Source organism: Paramormyrops kingsleyae, chromosome 25 (genome assembly GCF_048594095.1).
Source record: "Paramormyrops kingsleyae isolate MSU_618 chromosome 25, PKINGS_0.4, whole genome shotgun sequence".
NCBI classification, from domain to species: domain Eukaryota; kingdom Metazoa; phylum Chordata; class Actinopteri; order Osteoglossiformes; family Mormyridae; genus Paramormyrops; species Paramormyrops kingsleyae.
The window spans coordinates 9240035-9261125 of record NC_132821.1 but is presented as its reverse complement, the minus strand read 5'-3'; the positions used below and the strand labels follow the sequence as shown (position 1 = coordinate 9261125).

The 21091-nt window shown below is 44.2% G+C and overlaps 2 long non-coding RNA genes across 7 annotated transcripts; one reads left to right on the top strand and one right to left on the bottom strand.

Annotated features, from left to right (window-relative positions):
* Positions 1-1288: 1288 nt before the first annotated feature.
* On the bottom strand, positions 1289-20711 carry LOC140582714 (uncharacterized). 6 transcript variants are annotated; one of them, XR_011985544.1, is made up of 8 exons: positions 19458-19723; positions 19119-19236; positions 18452-18538; positions 4778-4968; positions 4448-4540; positions 4211-4366; positions 1637-1737; positions 1289-1407 (listed from the first exon to the last, which is right to left on the bottom strand). It is a non-coding gene; the product is annotated as an uncharacterized lncRNA (long non-coding RNA). The 6 variants fall into 6 exon arrangements; XR_011985541.1 differs by lacking the exons at positions 18452-18538; positions 19458-19723 and adding an exon at positions 20202-20711; XR_011985543.1 differs by lacking the exon at positions 18452-18538 and having other exon boundaries at positions 19119-19239.
* Positions 9052-17314, top strand: LOC140582715 (uncharacterized). Its single transcript, XR_011985546.1, has 2 exons — positions 9052-9328; positions 15097-17314. It is a non-coding gene; the product is annotated as an uncharacterized lncRNA (long non-coding RNA).
* Positions 20712-21091: the final 380 nt, after the last annotated feature.

Here is a 21091-nt window from a genome sequence, read left to right as displayed (position 1 = left end):
AGGGTCTACAAGAATATATGTACATGCTTCAATGTTCTAAAAGCACATATTTTTTCTCATAATATACATCTCTATTCACCCTCTGCCTGAAATGCTCCATTAGGGCTTTTAATCCCGCCTGGGTGATGAGCCTGCTGTGCCCTGATTGTTCAGCGTACCCTACATACCCCTACAGATAGATCCTTGCAGGTAGGCAGCCAATTAGGATTGTGTTACGAGGTGGATGTGTTGGCGCCCACTCCTGGGTTATTCCCTGCCCTGTGATGGGCTGGTGACCATAACACCTTAACTGTTGATGGTAGTTTGGCTTGACGGCAAAAACCCTGGAAACCTTCATGTCTGTGCTTCCTTCCAGGTCTCCCTTTTAGCCAGGCTGTCATAGTTACTTCAGTACTGCCGGAGGTTAGGTTAGATGTAGGGCAATAACTCTTCTCCATCTTCTCTTTTCCGAGCTGATCGCGAGCCGACACTACACCGCTTGAACCCTCACCTGGACTCCTTGGAGATAACTACATGAAACCAACTGGGACTTTAAAACTATATGGACTCAAATTAATATCAATGTTAATACAGTTTCATGCTCCCCGGTCGCCCAGAGGAGGATGGGATCCCTTTCCGAGTCTAGGTTCCTCTCAAGGTTTCTTCCTGCTAGAGGGAGTTTTTCCTTGCCACTGTCACCTCAGGCTTGCTTGCTGAGGTTCTGGCCGGTTAAACGTAAAGAGCTTTGTGACATTTTCATCGTTCTACTCGGATCAGATAAATTTTCTTATTCAATGAGCAAATACATTTTAAAAGCAGAAGTGTACATGTTATCTGGTATGATACAGAAACAGCCATAACATCCAACATGAGTTAAGACGACAATATTTATTTATTTTGTTTCTGGTACTGATGAGACATCTGAGACGGTTGCATCTTTCTCTCCATCAGCATTTCCAATTGTAACTGAAGAATCTTCATTTTAATATCATGCTCTTCCTGCAGATACTTTAGCTTTTGCTCATAAAATTCAATTGCCAGCCTTTCCTGGAAAGAGAGTCTTTGGTGAGCAGTACTGGCTGACACTGCCACCGTTGCTCCTGCAGATGTGAGCGGTGAATCAACTTGCAGGTCTTGAGTACTGTCCACATCATTTTGTCCTTGAAACAAGAAAAGTCCATATGTATGGTCAAATAAATGCAGATTGCATGAAGAGATATTTCATATCAGGTGACACAGAAGTAAATGAAAGTTTTAAAGTAGAGAAAGAAAAGGCAAAGTGAAATGTTCTCACATACTTGAGGTAGATGTGTGTGACACCTCATCTGAACCCTCTGGATGGTCGTCAGTTGAGATGTTCTCCAACATTGGCTGGCTCTCCGTTATTCCAGGCCGTGAATCATCCAACTGATCGGGTTCTTCATTTGCCTATAAATTGCAAATAAGACAACCTCAGTTCAGCTAATTCAGACTAGTATAGGTGATTTTAAATTGATCTTGTCTACCGCATGTCAGGACTCCATAGTGCAGTAATCAGTAATTAGTCATTCAGAAAGCCATTTTTAAAACCATGATTAACTATTCCAGATTAAGGCCAACCCCTGACTTAATTTAAACCGTGTCTGGGAAACTGCCCCCTTAAGATTAAACTCAGTACCTTGATGCTGGTCTCTGGGACCTCAACGAGGACAGAACTCTCACGTCTGTTACCCACAGCTTCAGTGGCGTCTCCCTCACTGTCTGCCTCAGGTCCCACACCTGAAAACAATACTGCATGGTGAGAACAGGCATTTGTTCCACTTTTCTTTACCTCCTTCCTCAGCTTAGCCCATGGGCACAGGCTAGTCACTCAGTGGAAAGGTGTGTGATCTACAGGTGATGCAGTAGGCCTACCTGTCTCAGTCTCTGCAGCTGGGCTGCAGAAATCATCGTCAGCAGGAGGGCTGCATGCTTCCAGGCACTGATGCAGAGTGTGGTCCAATGAGAGAAAATTCTGGACAATACTTCTCACAAAGTACTGCCCAGCAAACTTCCACTCAGACCCTGCTTTCACGATGGCATTTGGTGCGTCATATTTGACAAAGCACCTTTTTCTGCCCTTTGTGATGGTGAACTCGATACACCGTGTAACGCCCCCCTGCTCATAAAAGACCTCCACACGGTAGACTACTCTCTTAACCTTGCACATTTTGGTGACTAAAAGAAGTTTGCAGTTAATGCGTGTTGCAGAAAATGTCAAACTGAGATGATCGTCCGACAACGATCAAATTTCTACTCTGGGTTCTAGAACTTACACACGTAAGCAACTGTTTATGCACGTAAACAACAGCTTATGCACGTAAACTACTGTTCCAAGATCTTCTTGGAAACGGACTGGAACTGAATGGAAGAATGTCACTTTGTAGACGAGCATTTCTAGCATTCAAATACAGACCACTAATGGTAGGCCTTTTACAGTGTCTACTTTCAATATTTATTTGGGCTTTCTGTCTCTCCCCACATAAATTCATAACTGACCTCCCTGCCCCCCCAGTCCCTAGTTTAAACATTCCTCAACTATTCTGCACATACGCCTCCCCAATACACTGGTTCCCCTATGGCTCAGGTGTAACCCGTCCGGCTTGAACAGGTCCCACCTGTTCCAGAAGGTCTTCCAGTGCCCCATAAACCTGAACCCCTCTTTCCTACACCACCATTTTAGCCACACATTTAATCCTCTTATCTCAGCTAACTTAGCCTGACTTGCACGTGGCACGGGAAGTATTCCAGACAACACCACCGTGGATGTTCTGCTTCTAAGCTTATCCACGACTTCTATAAATGTATCTTGCAGAATAGCCCTCCTGCCCTTTCCTATGTCATTGGTGCCAACATGCACCACGACCACTGGATCCACCCCGGCTGGGGCCAAAAGCCTGTCCACTCGATCTGGAAGGTCCCCTACCTGGGCACCAGGCAGGCAAGACACCGTACGGGACCCTCTATCACGGGTGCACTCTTATAATTGAATCCCCTACTACCACAACCTCCCTCCTACTGGGGTTAGGCGGCTCCTTGGTGCCCAAGGGCTCACCTGCCTCCCCAGTCTCTTCCGGCTCTAAAGCTGGAAGCACCTGAAAGCGGTTAGACACCGTTACTTCAGGTGATGCCACCTCTGTGAATTGTGTACGCCCTTTTCTTCGCATACGACCTACGTTCACCCAGCTCTCTCGACCTACCTGTTCACCATTCTCCCCCCTCCCCGCTTGTGACGTACACACAGTCTCCCTAGAAGGCGTATTAACTCTCTCCTTTAACTCATTGTTATGTTGGATGAGAGCCAGTCACTCCTCTAGGTCACGAACCTGGACCATGAGTGAGTCAACTAACCTACATCTCTCGCAGACGAAGTCCGACTGGACGCAAGCATCCAGAAGGGCAAACATCTTGCAAACACAACACTGAGCTGGCCCCATAATTACCTAACTCACTATGTCCCCGTCCTTTACTCCCAGCCCAGTATATTAATATAGAGTATTTAAACTTTTAGTTGATCTAATTAACGTATAGTTAAAACAAAGTGCCGAGTACACTAAAACACTAAATTAACACTTGCGTTAAATCGGTACTTTATTATAAATTATCCGGCAGCGTCAGCGATAACAACCTTTAAATTAAATTTTTAAAATAACCAAATTAACAATTACTTACCCGAGACTAACTTCCTGCTGAACCACGTTTAGCTAAACTAAAGCGAAGTTGCTCTAGGGAGGCCAAAAAACCACAAAAAAAACCCCTCTCAAAGCAGGCTACTGCCGGAGCAGGAAAAAAAGTGGAAAATGTCCTCCCGGCCCTGACCGGCGACCGAGCAAAGCTCAGGAGCAACTGTCCTTTTAGAGTTAATGTTACCGATGTTCGATAATATTACCCGCGGGTGTTTGATGCGAAGGACGCAGACAGAAACGCCACTCGCGCCCGCAGCTGTCGGTAACACTCACGTTGTCAATTAACAAGGACAGACAAGTACACACGTAAAAATAAAAGTTAAAAATGAAACAACAACAACAACCACCCACGTAACCGTGCTGGCACACAAACACTCAAATATACTTTACAGATAATTCAAATCAAATCAACCGCTTCAACAGGCGCACAACACAACACAAGTGCACACAGCGACTACACCACTCCCGCACAGTACAGCAATCCCAGCAGCCTCTACAGCAATCCCAGAAAATTGAAAGAATTTTACCAGAGCAAGGAATAGGTCCAGTGCCTGTCCTCCCCAGTCTAAACCTGGGGTTAAATGAATGGTCTTGATGTTCATCAGAATGAGGTGTAGCAGAGACCTGGCTCATAGAGCTTGAGGGCATGTGAGAGATGGGGGTGACAACTGCAGGCACTGGAGCTGGAGAGAGGCAAGTAGAATGCATGCAAGTGATCGCTTTGATGAGCAAAGCTTTATAAAGTAATCGTAAAAGTATAGTACCTGTGTAACGACCGTGTTCAGAATGTCTAATGGAGAAGTGGTGCAGAGGACTGGAAGGCATGCCAAATGTCGTAATGGGGGCAGGTGGTACAGCTGTGAAAAATGACAATGATTAGAAATAAACAGCCATATAAAAGAATTCACTATCATAGCAGTAAATTAAACAAGTTTCAATGACTCATCTGGCTGAGCTCTACTAAGCACATGTAGTTACAGTAACTGTCAGTCCTTCGGAACTAAGCTGACTGAATAGTTATATTAATGTTTAATAGGTGGATATTAGCATAACCGGTGCTTACAGAATGATTCAACGAAAACAAAGGAACATACTCGTAAAACAAGAATATTCAGTATGCCTCAGGTTTAGCAGAGGTCCAGTAGAGGTCTGGCAAGCTGAATCAGATGGTATGTCAGGAGTAGGTGGAGGAATAGGTGGTGCTGGTGCAGAGGAGATATTGCTGCATCTCCTCTTTTTACCCACTTCTAGTTCATTGTCTGAGTCTGTATCACCAAAAACTTGCCTAACAAACAAAACAAATCACAGTCAAGCGTAGTCAATATTTTGGCATGAGTAAAAACAGTCAAAACCGACAGAGACTCCTTGTATCAGACTTGTTCAGTTTGTTTAAACTACATCAATAAACTGCATTAAAATGAGTAAGAATTGCTTAAATTCAACCAGACACTAAACATTCAATTAGTCTACACTATAGATCTTATCAATGAATCCCTGTGTCATTTGACCTTTGAAGTTGTGCAGGACTAATAGCCACACTACAAACTACCTTTTACTTAACTATTTGATAATTATGGAATATTACCATAGCAGCACAACACCTAGTATGTGCTCTCTCTTGCCTTTCCATAATCACCTGATCAGAATTCACAAAATATCAATAAATGCAAACTCACACGTAAGAAATGCTTAAATGTATCACTTTACACAAAGTACACAAGCAGTTCCATTTTGTGGCATAATCTGATCCTTTAAGTAATGCTGTTTTCATGCATGCAAACTCCAACAGCAAGGCTACAACCTTACCTGCTGTTGTGTCTTACAAAGCACATTGTTTACACACTGAGCTCTAGTTGAACTATTATTTCCTTTTGGTCACTATACTAGCTAAGTAGTTTATTAAGCAGAGTACATTTTTAAGATTCCATTTCAGCAATAATTTACACTGCTGTCCTTTTCTTTGAAAAGAAACTAATGCCAAATGTAAAAAAAAAAAATAGTACAAGTGTTCCAACTCAACCAAGTACTGACTTAAATTTATGTAAATTAAGGAATACATTATTGACACAGTAACAGGCATTTGTATACATCAAGTAAGCAAATCTTGGTAAATCAAATTGATAATTAGAATTTTAATTATGTTCATTATGCAGTCTGTATATTTCAGAACACAGTTGAGTTGAATTTTGTCTCTACAAGAGACAAGCCAGTCCCTGGTTCCTCACATTTTTGTACAGCTCTGTTTATGCATTCATCACTAGTATAATTTGGCCACCAAGTGACACCATCCTCAAACCATGACTCAGCAATAACATTAACAGTCTTGGTTTCCAGAAATTCAACGACTATAAAAACATCTTAAAGAAATTGTTATACATTTAAATACATAATCCATAAAATATTGCTACCTTTTTTGACACTTTTGAATCCTTCAATAGTCATTTCATGTCTTTACATTCTGTGATGAATTCTATTACAAGCAGAGTCTGCCTTTTGTTGCAGGGGTGTACAAGATTGAAATACAAGTGCGCAAATCTCTGCGCGGGTGCACAGATCAATTTCACACCACCACAGAATTCTGTCATAATAATCAATGCATATAGCCTACTGTGGTGATAGAATGTATTTGAGTTGCCAGTACTAACCTGACCACTAGGTGTCCGTAGTCACACTCACGGGGATTGTTTTATCAAGAGGAAAAGACTGAAGTTGCGGCTGCTCGAGTTCGGGTCCTGAAAATATAATAAACTCTGTGTTGCTACAAAAACGGTTTTCTTAAATTTAATAAGAAACATTACATGGGAAAAAGAATGAGACTTTTGAAAGGTATGTTTTCCGTTCTCGTCTGCAGCAACAGGGGGAGACTTTTGACAGTTTCTTAATGGATTTAAAGTTGAAAGCAAAAACATGCAACTTCAGACAGTTGCAGGACTCTGATTCGTGACCAAATTGTGTTTGGCATCACTGATAAAAAAGTAAGGGAGAGGCTCTTGAGAGAGACGGAGCTTACCTTGAATGGTGCTATGCGTATATGTCATGCCAGTGAAATAGCACTTCAGCATGCTAAAACATTTTATGAAACTGCAAAGACAAGTGGAATTGACAGTTCAGCTGTAGCTGCAGTAACAGGGAAGATGCAGAGATGTGTGATGAGTAAAATGAAGCAACAAAAGGAGAAAGAACTGTTTAATTGCCAGAGATGTAGTAGAAGACACCTCCCAAAGCAGTGTCCAGCTTATGGCAATGTCTGTGCTAAATGTAAAGGGCAGAATTATTTTGCCAAACAGTGCTTTTCCAAAGCCAAACAGGGTCAAAAGGAGCGTGTCCATGCAGTGGAGGAAACAGATCTCAGTGACAAATTTTTTATTGGCCTGGTGGAGCAGGCTGATTCCAGTCAGGAAATAACAGAACAGACTGATGTAAATACTGTTGCGCAGGACAAGTGGATGACAGCTCTGGAAATTAATGGAGTTATCGTGTCACTCAAGCTAGATACAGGAGCAAAAGTCAATCTGATTTCAGAGCCTGATGTCAGAGCAATAAAAATTAAGCCACGAATAGGCCCAAAAACAGTGCGACTCAAAGCCTATAATGGACAGCACATCCCAACAAAAGGAACATGCAGACTACAGGTAAAAATGAGAAACAAAATACATCACCTCAAGTTTGTGGTTGTTCCAGGTGGACATGATTCTGTGTTGGGAGACAAGGCATGTGAAGACCTAGGTCTGGTGAAAAGAGTATACCTCATAAATAGTGGAGAGACAAAGGACACTGTGAAAAATATAGTGGCACAGTTTCCAGACATCTTTGAAGGATTTGGAGTATTACCCTTCACCTACAAAATACAGTTGAAAAAAGATGCACAGCCAGTAGTCCTTGCCCCAAGAAGGGTTCCTGCACCTCTTCGTGAGAAACTGAGACAAGAATTGGAGAGAATGACATCGATGGGAGTCATCGAAAAAGTGGAAGAGCCTACTGAGTGGGTCAATTCAATGGTGTGTGTGAAAAAAGCAAATGGTGCGCTACGCGTGTGTATGGATCCAAAGGACTTAAATTCCAACATTCAGAGAGAACATTATCAAATTCCGACACGAGAAGAAATCATAAGCGAGATGGCAGGAGCCAAGTTCTTTACAAAGCTGGACGCATCCCAAGGCTTTTGGCAGCTGAAACTACATAAGGGCAGCACAAGGTATTGCACATTTAACACGCCCTTTGGCCGATACTCCTTTTTAAGGAAGCCATTTGGAATTTCCTCCGCTCCTGAAGTGTTTCACAGAACTATGGAACACATAATTGAGGGCATTGAGGGTGTGCGTGTTTATGTGGATGATATTGTACTGTGGGGCTCCATGATAGAACAGCACAACAAAAGGCTCATGGATGTCCTAAAGTCACAGACGCAAAGCTCAAGCAAATTGTAGTGGAGACTGAGAAAGACAGTTGCTTGCAGCAGGTCATTACGCATCTGAATGATGGCTGGTCTAGAGGAGAATGTGCCCAGTACTACAATATCAGAACAGAGCTGAGTGTGGTCAAAGGACTTCTGCTGAGACAGAACAGGGTCATCATCCCAGAGTCACTGCATCAAGAGATGTTGAAAAGGCTACATGAGGGCCACCTTGGAGCAGAAAAATGTAAAAGAAGGGCTAGAACTGCAATCTATTGGCCTGGAATAAACGGCGACATTCACAGGATGGTGTCAACCTGTGATACGTGTCTGAAGCATCGAGCTAAGCAACAGAAGGAGCCAATGATTGTCAATGACCCACCGGACGCACCATGGCAGAAAGTTGGGACTGACTTATTTTTCCTGGATGGACAAAACTACTTGCTTGTGATAGACTATCTGTCAAACTATCCAGAGATTGCGTTGCTTACCAGTGCATCTGTTAGAGTGGAAAATGTATTACTTTTATCATATTAAGTATGTGTGTTAGCAATATGTAATATATATGTATCAGCCCCTGCGTCTAGAGACAGGGCAGAACAAAGTGGTCCCTAGACGCCAAAGGATGAGAGAACAGGAACTATAACTCTGGGTGGGGGATAGGCTTGTCAACATGGCCAAGGAGGCCTACCCTGGGTTGTGTAGCGTTTCCTGATAAACCTTTGTCTGTAAAGGTACTAGCAGTATTAACAGTTTAAACTACGCCCCATGTAAGCCCCTCCCGCCAAGTATAAATAAAGAAGCCAAGGGACTGCCCGGTGTGACACTGAACTGAGGCGCAGATACTGTCTGTTGCATCTAAGTGAGTGGGCACCCTTGCGCAAGTAAAAGATAAGAAGTGTGCTGTCTCTTTAACTCCTGAGTCCAAGAAGTGCATGTGTGGAGTGGCAAGCGACAGCTCTTCCTCCACATAGGTGAGGGTGAGAGGGGGTCAAAGCTACGGCGCTTTCCTCCAGCTCCCCAACATAAAACTTGGTCCTTCGAGCCGGATCCGAGAGGAAACCAGAAGACGCCGACCAGTCCGCCGACGAACAACACCGAAAACTGTCGACAGTCTCACTCACAGAGAGTGTGTGAAAGACCTGTGACGTGAATTCGTCTACAGGCCGGTGGTTAGGACCGTTCCCGACGGCTGGGGCGACGTCTGATGGGCCTCCGGACAAGAACTAGAAGCACTTCGCGAAAGGATCAGGTGAGAAGCACGACGCTGCAGCGTGAATGAGAACAGACGTGTATTAAGAGACTAGTAGAAGGTCTGCACGTCTGGCCTGGGTGCAACAACATACTGGTGACCAAGGGAGAAAGGACGGGTTTCACCCCTGAAAACTGATACCACTGTCTCCATAGGAGACAGTAGAAGGCCGTGTCAGTGTCCTCCTGAGGTCTCATGCCAGGGACTTGCACCTAGGGGTTGTTGTTTTTTGTGGAAAAAAAATGGGACAGAGTCAGAGCAAAGTAGAATTGGCGGGAGACGAGAAATTTATGGAAGCATACAAAGTAGGAGCAGGAGTTGTGAGTAATCGGAAATGGCAGAAAAGATATAAATTTCCTGGAAATCTGAATACAGGGGACATTCTAAAACTGCAGACCGAGTTAAAATTAGATATACTGGCTAGTTGCCGTTCAGAGAAAGATAAAATACAGAAAAAGAGAGAATACATGCTGTCTGAAGCTTGGTTAGAGCAAAGCAAACTCCGAGATAAAGCGAGGAAGGAGAAACAGAAAAATAAAAAAGAGAAGTTACAAGCAGCATTGGTTAAAATAGATGAGGAGACATCGCCCACTGCTCCCCCGCATGTGCCTGTGGCTGCGCCACTAGGGCCACAGCCACCACCTTATCATAATCAAAATAAGCCTGCACCTTTGCAAGCGGCTCAGGGAGCGGAGGGAGAGAGACCAAGGTTACATCAGACCAGGGCGACAGATCCACAATTGCAAAAACGTATAAACCCTGAAAATCGGAGAGTTCAGTGGCATGCAATAGAATTAGATGAGGAAGATGAGTTCCTCGCCCCGATGGTGGAAGTGGCTAATCCAAGAATAGCCCTGGATGATGATGGCATAGCCCCACCAGCCACCATATTAGTTTACCGCCCATGGACAGCAGAAGATAGAGCAGCCGCCCTGAAAGGCATCCCTGCCGTAGAGGACGGTGTGCCTGAGTTCTGGACAGCTATGACGGAACTACAGACCAGCTTTCACCTTAATGGGAGAGAATTATTCCGCTGTTTTAGACAGGTCCTAAGTCACAAATGGGGACGGGTAGCTGGTGACTTTACGGGTCAGGGAGCAAGAAACCAGCCCCTAGCACATGACTCCATGGAATTACAGCAGGCTCTAGACCAGTTGAGAGGAAGGTTAGAGGCCACATTCACAAGACGAGCTGATTATGGGAGCAAGGGTCAGGGAGCAAGAAACCAGCCCCTAGCACATGACTCCATGGAATTACAGCAGGCTCTAGACCAGTTGAGAGGAAGGTTAGAGGCCACATTCACAAGACGAGCTGATTATGGGAAAATAGCGCAGTGTAAGCAGAAAGAAGGAGAGGAGCCAGAGGATTTCCTGGACAGATTACGGCCTATGTTCAGGACGAACTCAGGAATTCCTCATGCGGAAGATGAGAACGGGGTATATCAGCAACAATTAAAAAGAGCCTTCCTAACTGGGTTGCGACCAGAATTAAAGCGATACATTGATAAACACTGGGTGCACCAGAATACAGGAACTGTGCAACAAGCAATAGAATATGCACAACACGCTCAAAAAGCCCAGAAGACAAAACCAGAAACTGTTTTCTTAGATCAAAGCGATCAGTTAGTGGCCTATACGCAGATCCAAGGAAGGGGTAGAGGAGGTTTCAGGGGTAGGAACAGAGGAAGAGGTAGAGGGGGATTGGGAAGAGGCCAACCAGGAGTAATAGACTGCTGGAATTGTGGGAAGATAGGACACATGGCAAGGGATTGCAGACTAAGACAAAAAAGGGACCCCACAACCAATCCCGATAGGAGGTCCACCTCCGGTGAGCCACCCCAGTGACTCCCAGCCACGGGGGACTCTATTTCAAATACTGAAACAGAGGAATGTGCCCCCGTGACCCTAAGACGCTGTAAAGTTGAAACAGTGCGAATAGAGGGAGAGGAGGAAGTAGACCTGCTAGCAGTGCAACAACTGTTAGTGTCAAAACAATGGTGTGAATTACCAAGCAGACAATTGTCTATAAATGGGGAAACTTATGAGTGTTTGTGCGACACTGGAGCCTGCAGGACGGTGCTGACAGCAGCACCTCCTAAAACTACCTTTTCAACGGCTACAGTGAATATGAAAACAGCAGGAGGCCAAACAGATAGCCATAAACTTACCAACCCCCTGCTGATAATAGATGTCGAGACCAGAAAAGAGTGCGAAGCACAAGTACTCATAAGCCCTGCTTGCCCCGTAAATCTGGTAGGGAGAGATGTAATGCAAGCATTAGGAATAGGCGTGGTGCCAACCCCAAATGGAATGAAGGCCATAATAGAGGAGGATGTTTGTGTGATACAAGGACATAACACCCCAACCTATTATTGGTCCTTAGATTTAGGAGACACGAACCAAACTAGAGAAATGTTGAGGAAAACTAGGCAGCAGCAGAAAGCACCACAAACGCAATATATGCTGAGTGATGCGCTGCACGTCACAATAAGGTACAAAACAGTACCAGGGCCAGACCCAGCATATGACGCCTTGTTCCATGCACAAACTGATAAATGCATTACGGTCCCATATCTGTATGTGGACACAGTAAATGGGTTAGCAGCAGCATCCGTCACCCTGACGAATAGGCAATGGAGATTGTTTCTAGAAGACACACCACACATTTCTCTTTCAAAAGGGAAAAAGCATAGATGGAAAGATTTGGGACAGTTTGTGAGCTGCGCATCACACCCAAAACTTAAATATACGACGCAGCCAGGGACAGAGTGGAGCTATAACGAAACACAAAACATATGGAGATTCCCTTTGGGATGGCGAGTGCCTGTGACCCCTGTCACACACATGGAGGACCCAGCCTGATTGATAGCTACGGTTGAGAGCCCAGAGCTGTCAGTAATACCTAAAGGGCTGTGGTCTTCCTCCCCCACTGATGTAGGGCTAGTAAAAGACTTCCCACCATATAAGGTACAGATACGAACACAACAAGAACCGATAGTGAGACAATATCCATTGAAACCCGAAGCTGAAGCCGGAATAGCACCGGTGATACAGGACATGTTGAGGTCAGGGATCTTGAGAGAGGCACCTGAGGCTACTTGCAACACCCCCATATTCCCAGTGCAGAAAGGTCAAACGGGAAAGTGGAGGATGGTGCAAGATTTAAGGCCAATAAATAACATAGTTCAGCATGCGGCACCAGATGTGCCTAATCCACATTTACTGCTTAACTCCCTTACGGGAGACAAGAAGTGGTTCTCAGTGATAGATTTGAGTAATGCCTTTTTCTCAGTGCCACTACATGAGGACTCGCAACATTTATTCGGGTTCACCTACAAAGGGAAGAAATATACTTACACTAGATTACCGCAAGGTTTTTCTGAAAGCCCACATGTGTACACAATGGCCCTCCGCTTCTCTATGCAAACGTGCCCAGTGCTGGAACACAGCCAAGTATTGTTGTACGTGGATGATATCCTAGTTGCAGCTGATACTAAGGAACATTGCCGGCAGACGACCTTGGCTGTGCTCCAACATTTGTACAAGACAGGACATAAGGCCTCGAAAGAAAAGCTACAATATTGCCAGAAGAAGGTCATATATTTAGGTCATTATCTTACGGGGGAAGGGAAGGCGCTCCTAGAAACTCGTAAGCAAGCGATTAGAGAGGCGCCTAAACCAAGGACAAAGCAACAGATGATGTCCTTCCTGGGACTGTGCAATTACTGTAGGGAATGGTTACCAGACTATGCAACCTTAGCACAGCCTTTGCAGGAGTTAATATATGGGAAGGAGATGACACTAAAAGACCAAATACAATGGACCGGCAAGGGAGAAGCAGCATTTGAGAAACTGAAACACATGCTGCAGACAGATGTAGTCTTGGCCTTACCAAACTATGAATTGCCTTTCACCCTATGCGTAGATGCACAAGAAGGGTATATGAAAGCTGTTTTAACACAACCGTTTGGAACTAAACACAGACCATTAGCGTTCTACTCTAAAAGACTAGACGCTGTGGCAGCAGGGTTTCCAAGCTGCCTGCAGGCATGTGCAGCAGCAGCGGAAGCAGTGAAAATATCAGCAGAGCTAGTGTTATGCCACCCCCTGACCCTGAAAGTACCACATGCCGTATCGCTGATATTGCTCCAGACACCACTACCCTTCTTAACGCACGCTAGACACCTGACCCTGGTCTCACTTCTGCTTTCACAGCCCAATATAACCTTGCAGAGGTGTGGACCATTAAACCCCAGCACCCTCCTGCCGTCTCAGGCAGAGGGAGACGCGCATTCTTGTAAAACCATAATAGAAGAACAAACAAAACCCCGAGCTGACATCTCTCAAACGCCCATACCCCAGACTACAGTCCTATTCGTGGACGGGTCTGCATCTAAAGATCAGTATGGAAAAAACAGAGTAGGGTATGCAGTAGTAACCCAAGACAAAGTGATAGAAGCAAAGGCGTTGCCGCCGACCTGTTCAGCACAAGCTGCAGAACTGTATGCCGTCATCCGAGCCTGTGAAATACATGAGGGGAAAGAAATTACGATATACACAGACAGTCAGTACGTTTTCTCAGCAGTGCATCATCATGCAGCTGTGTGGAAAACGAGAGGATTCAAGACGTCCCAAGGGACCACATTAACTCATTCGGCGTTACTACTAAAACTGTTAGAAGTCGTGCAGAAACCAAAACTACTAGCACTCTGCAAATGCAAAGCGCATCAGGCCAATGAAACTGAGGAAGCGAAAGGGAATGCTTTCGCTGATCAAACAGCTAAGGAAGCAGCCCAAAGCGCACCGCTCGAAGAGAGCGATGGGCTCTTCCTCATAGAAACTAATGTACTACGAGACGCGCAGCAGAATGCCCCAAAGGCAGAAAAGCAGAGATGGACAAAAAGGGGGGCACAAGAAAAAGATAATGTGTATGAAGTGGACGGGAAGCCAGTCCTTCCGCGGAGTCTGTATAAAACAGCAGCTTTAGTGAGTCATGGGAAGACCCATGTCTCAACAGGAGGGATGGTACATATAATACAACAACACTTTTACACAATAAATTTTTCTGATTTTGCAAAAAACTATTGCAGAGCGTGCATGATTTGCTGTAAACATAATGCACAAGGGAACATGAGACCTAAGCGAGGCCAGTTCCCCATGCCGGAGCAGCCGTTTCAAGCAATACACATGGATTTCATAGAATTGACGTGGTCACAAGGTGCAAAATACTGTTTGGTAATAATAGACACCTTTTCAAAGTGGGTAGAAATATACCCAGCAAAACGCTGTGATGCAATCACAGTAGCTAAATGCTTAGTGGGACAATTCTTTCCGACATATGGAATCCCCGAAATAATACGATCAGACAACGGCTCACATTTTGTAAATAAAGTACTAGACTTATGCTCACAAGCACTAGGATTTACACTAAAAAATCATTGCGCATACCACCCCCAGAGTGCAGGTCTAGTGGAGCGAACTAATGGAACAATAAAAAATAGGCTAAAGAAAACAAGGGAAGAAACAGGCAGACCATGGCCAGAATGTTTGTCACTAGTGAAACTATGGATGCGTATCACGCCTGCGGTCAGTGGACTGACCCCCTTTGAAATAGTATACGGGAGACCGTTTCCGTTGATAGGGGAAACCACTGACGTAGGGAAGGCGGGACATGAGCAAACGCTTGCGGATTGGATGAGCAGACTGCTCGCTAAACAAAGCGCTCAACATCCTAGTAATTTGCCAGAAGCATCTGTGTCTGTGTTACAGGATTCTGTGAAGCCTGGAGATTGGGTACTGATAAAAGTCCTGCAACGAAAGGATTGGACTACGCCCCGGTGGGACGGACCATATCAAGTACTCCTGACAACACCCACCGCACTGAAGATTGCGGAAAGACCGTCGTGGATTCACAAAAGTCACTGTAAGCTCATAAAGCCCTTGCCAGACGCCTCACTCGCGGAGTAGCAGTGGAAGTCCGCTACAAAGGCACGAAATACAATAGGTTTTCGCTGTCTCAACCCGGTGAAGAAACCAACTGAACTGCACTCCTTTAGGATGGCTCTGACAGGGTGTTCTTGGTGGGCTAAAGGTCTGATCACAGGTCTTTTCGTTATACTAATAATACTGATATTACAATTTGGAGATGAGAATGTGGATGTAGGGAAAAAGTGGACCCCGGATGGGATTCACCTCACCCGTATAAACGGAGATGTACAACATCCGTTCCTACAGAATTACTGGTACAGATATGTACATGACGCTGTGAAACAAAAGAATCTGTCTAACTGTTATGTTTGCTCTGTCATGCCACACCACAGTGAAGGCCCAACTTTAACCGGGAAACCTATGAACAGATCCCAGGCTAAATGTGCTTCCTCATTCGGAGGCGTCGGATACCAGCACATAGGTATTAAAATAAATGACACAAACCCATATGCCCCAGGGATCGACAATAACACTTGTGATCGACTATTTTGGATTGACTTCAAGGTCACCAAGTCCAATAGTTCATTCCCGTTCCCGGTCCTTATGAATAAAGACCCGAGAACATTCAACCATACTATGTGCTATGACCAAATGAATGGCACAAACCCCCTAGGTAACACTACAAACTGTGATCAAATTGTTGTTTCAGGTGAAGGAGCACCAGTCAACATGTCAGGCCCCAGCAATGGGTCCTATTGGGTGCAAGGCGTAGCCTGGTTGTGTGGTAGCCGTGCTTATTTTGTGTTACCACCCGGCTGGTACGGAGTTTGTGCACCCATTTATGTTTCAGATCACACCTATATAATAAGCACCGAGGACACAACTAAACGACGTAAACGCAGCACGGAAGAAACCGTGAAACAACATGATAGCGTGTGGGGAACAGATGTCCCCGACGATCAAAAGTTGTGGTCCGAAGGGAAGAAAGTAATACTTGCCTTGTTTCCACAAGTAGGAGTAGGAAAACTACTGCTCCGCGTAGAAACTCTGACCTACAGATTAGGTTTGTTCATGAATGCTTCCATAACAATAGAGCAGCAACAAAATAAAGAATTGGATATAACCCGGCAGATGGTGATACAGAATAGAATGGCACTAGATCTCCTCACTGCGGCGCAGGGAGGGGTGTGTGTATTACTGAATCAAACCTGCTGTACTTATATTCCTGACAATGTACATTCTTCCAACATGACGAATGCCTTGCAAAAGCTGAAAGATCTACGGACGGTGATGACCGAAGAAAAGAGCCAGCAAGGGTTCTCGTGGTTGTCCTGGTTCACCACCGGAGCATGGTGGACCATTCTGATGAAAATATGTGCACCATTTCTGATGTTTTTTATATTATTTTTCTGCTGCTGTATCACTGTGATTCCATGTTTGAAAATGCTGATTAATTCTGCTCTACATTCCGCGTTTCGAGCTCAAGACAATATGTTGTTGTCCCTTACCCAAAATATGGAGATGGAAGAAGAGCCCGGAGAGGTGTAACTCACAATGACGGACGGTCCGAAAACCTAAAGGGCGTGGACCACTCCTGAAGCTCGAGGAGACCCTCAGTGTGATTCTGCTTTCTTACAATTAACATGATAAACAGGAGGGACTGTTAGAGTGGAAAATGTATTACTTTTATCATATTAAGTATGTGTGTTAGCAATATGTAATATATATGTATCAGCCCCTGCGTCTAGAGACAGGGCAGAACAAAGTGGTCCCTAGACGCCAAAGGATGAGAGAACAGGAACTATAACTCTGGGTGGGGGATAGGCTTGTCAACATGGCCAAGGAGGCCTACCCTGGGTTGTGTAGCGTTTCCTGATAAACCTTTGTCTGTAAAGGTACTAGCAGTATTAACAGTTTAAACTACGCCCCATGTAAGCCCCTCCCGCCAAGTATAAATAAAGAAGCCAAGGGACTGCCCGGTGTGACACTGAACTGAGGCGCAGATACTGTCTGTTGCATCTAAGTGAGTGGGCACCCTTGCGCAAGTAAAAGATAAGAAGTGTGCTGTCTCTTTAAGTCCTGAGTCCGAGAAGTGCATGTGTGGAGTGGCAAGCGACAGCGCTTCCTCCACATAGGTGAGGGTGAGAGGGGGTCAAAGCTACGGCGCTTTCCTCCAGCTCCCCAACAGCATCTACTGTGGGTGTGGTAACACAGATGAAGTCCATCTTTGCGAGACACGGCATCCCACAGGTTGTTTGTAGTGATAATGGGCCATGCTACAGTAGCAAAGACTTTCAGAGATTTGCTGAGGAGTATGGGTTTCAACATGTGACATCGAGCCCATTATATCCACAGTCGAATGGGAACGCGGAGAAAGGAGTACACATTGTGCCGTTACTACTCAAGAAAGCAGGAGACAGTCGATCAGACCCTTATTTAGCTCTGCTGAATTACCGTGCTTCACCATTAGAACATGGTGTGTCTCCTGCGGAAATCCTGATGGGACGCAGATTACGAACCACACTTCCTTGCTTAGCAACACCAAAGAAGAACAAAAATCTAAAGAGGAAACAACAGCTCCTGAGACAGCGACAAAAGACAAATTATGACAAGACATCAAAAGGATTGGAACCACTCTCCAATAATGGCACAGTAAGACTTGGGGATTGCAGTATATGGTCTAGCAGAGCCACAGTCCTAGAGGAGGTGAACCCGAGATCTTACACTGTCAGGACAGAAGATGGTCAAATCCTGTGAAGAAATCGGAGGAGTCAGTTGAAAACGAAAGAGACAGTGCTAGCGGATTTGTCTGCAGAGGACACTGACTGTGTAGAATCATCAAAAACCCCTGAACCGCTTCCAGTACTGGCTGACAAGGAACCAGCTGAAGCCATGCATTCACCTGTACTGCGAAGATCTAAACGCACAGTAAAGCCCCCTGATAGACTTGACCTGTAAATAGTGCCTAATCATAAAAGAGTCATTTGAGTTTAAAAAAAAAATGCGGTTTGTTGATTGTGACTGCTCAATAATTCTGGAGGCTGTCATTTTCTGTATTAAGTCTTACAATTTATACAGTGTTTGTTTAATGGTTATTCAATCGATACGTTTGCATAACTCCTTGGAATAACTTGTTCTTTACATCTAAAGGAAAGGGGATGTGGTGATAGAATGTATTTGAGTTGCCAGTATTAACCTGACCACTAGGTGTCAGTAGTCACACTCACGGGGATTGTTTTATCAAGAGGAAAAGACTGAAGTTGCGGCTGCTCGAGTTCGGGTCCTGAAAATATAATAAACTGTGTTGCTACAAAACGGTTTTCTTAAATTTACTGAGAAACATTACATGGGAAAAAGAATGAGACAGTAAGGTATATAAGCAAATAAACTTACTGCAATGAACTCCTCCGTGCACTGAGATTCTGACTTACTCATTAACGTTTAAACGTTTTTCCCCCAATTTGTATTGTATAATTGTCAGACAACAGTTTTACACGATGGTATTTCTACTCTTTCCAGATAGCTAGAATTACACAATAAGAATAAAAAAACAATACTTAAACTTGGATATGTGGCCGAACCTAAAATGGAGACAGTGTGCTATTGAATGTCAAATGTTTCTGCACATTTTAAATCTACTAAACTCACCTGAAGAATACAATTAATTGAAATAAAAACATATTTCACAGTATATTAACTCTCAGTTTTCTTTTATTAACCAACCCACGCTTATTTTAGTAAGATCGCTATAGCTAACAGTCTCAGATGTTAAGATTAACTTAACAATTAACGACCCACCATTATCAAAAAGCTACTAGTTGTCTTCTAGCATACTTTGATCGCACTATGTGACTCGTACGTACCTCAATGAAGCGGTTTCCTCGGTTTTCCTCGACCGTAAGCTGTGGTGATCCTGTCAGATTCCAGAAAATGAAGCTTCGCGCGCTCGTCCCGCGGATCCGTCCCGCAGCTGCTTTGATTCTGCTGACATTATTGTATGGAGTCAGAATAGTGCCATATGTACTTGTATGTGTACTTTCCTATTTGCACCCGTAAAAAGAAATTTGCTCGCACTGAACACAATTTTCATTCGCAAAAAAAAATATTTTGCAAATACAAGTCAATATTTTTTGTAAATGCGAAACCAAACATCTTCATAAAAATATTTTTTACAAAGATAGAATGATTTTCAAGTACAAAACCTGTATTGCAAATCCAAGTCCTCTTGCAAATACCAACCTGCGAGTGCAAATTCACACTTGCGCATATAAATAATTTTGGCACTAACTTGCCTAGCTTTGCAGATAAATATTTGCTCGCATAGCCACCAATCAAATTAATTCATATTCTAGCCAATCATAAAGCTGCAGGTAAGGTAACAACCAATCCTGGCCTTCCAGTAAAAAAACATGCTGAAGAAGATGAAGGTGTATTTACGGGAAGATAGTAGTCAGAAGTGTGAATTTGCACTCGCAGGTTTTTCACATCTATTTCCCTAATATCATGGCATATTGATGCAACAAATCACTGATGAACATACAGCAGATTTCAGGATTTTTGACCCGTGACGATCCTGTATGCTGCCGGTCCGGGTCAGTAAACTTTTTTTCTGATTCATAGAAAGCTATGAAACTGCAGGATTAGAAAGATGAAATGATAAACAATATGTCAATTTAGCTTTCAAAAGCGTCACTTAATCCTTTGAAGTGGTTTTTGTATGTTGAAATCGAGTGTATTTTTCAACGTTTCCGGAAAAGGAAAATTCAAAACGGAGGACGAAGAGGGGTTCCCCATCTATGTTATCAGTGGGAATACCGCGGAATTCCTCAATGCGATACAATAAGAATGCGTATTTTCCGGGGTATACCCAGCGCTCAGATGACCCGATGGTGGAACAGGAATCTGGAACAAAAAAGGCGGCCATGTTGGTCGCGCTCTTCACATACCTACTATATCCCCTTTGCATGTTCACAACTGTATACAGCCAGAATAAACCAGTGAACTGAGAGGGTGGACCAAATGCAGACTCCTGTAGTGGTGGGCGGATCGATCCAAGTATCGATAATATGGATAATAATGTTGGTATTGATATTGATCGATACCAGTTCAATGAGATCGATACTTCAGTTTCAATCTCTCTCCCGAATGCACTGCGGCTGTCTGTGTTCGCGCTGCTGCTCTCAATTGCCGCTCCCGGCTGTCACGTGACTCAGCGGGCCAGGCTAGCAAACAGGCGCAGGCGGGCGGACACACACTATAATATTTATAATAAAGTATTATAATAGTGGGTGGCTGAGTCATGCTCGCAATAATTAAACAGCAGGGATAGTTCGGGGTTTAATCATCAGATGGCGTTTATTACACCCGCACTACTACAACGCACACACCGGCACTGCTCACCGTGCACGTCGCCCCGTTTACTACTCATACACATGGTTGGCGCACGCACACATACACACACACACACACACACTACATACAACAATAAACATTAACCGCTATACATGACATAACACACAGCACATTTATAATCACACAAGGGATTACTGAGAACTATTTACAAGCTGGCATCAGTCCAACATGCCGCGCTACCGCCCGGTACCTCCGCGCTGCAGTATTTATTTACATATAAACTTTGCCCAAATTCTGTCCTGGGTTTTACCTAATTAATAAAAAAAAAATCACAAAAACACCTAAAGGTAATGAAAATTAATTCAGTTTTAGCAATTTGATGATGCATCCACCTTAATTATTAAGAAGTATCGATATCGGTATCGTATCGGCGATACTTTCCCTGTATTTACTTGGTATCGCATCGATACCAAATCTTGTAGTA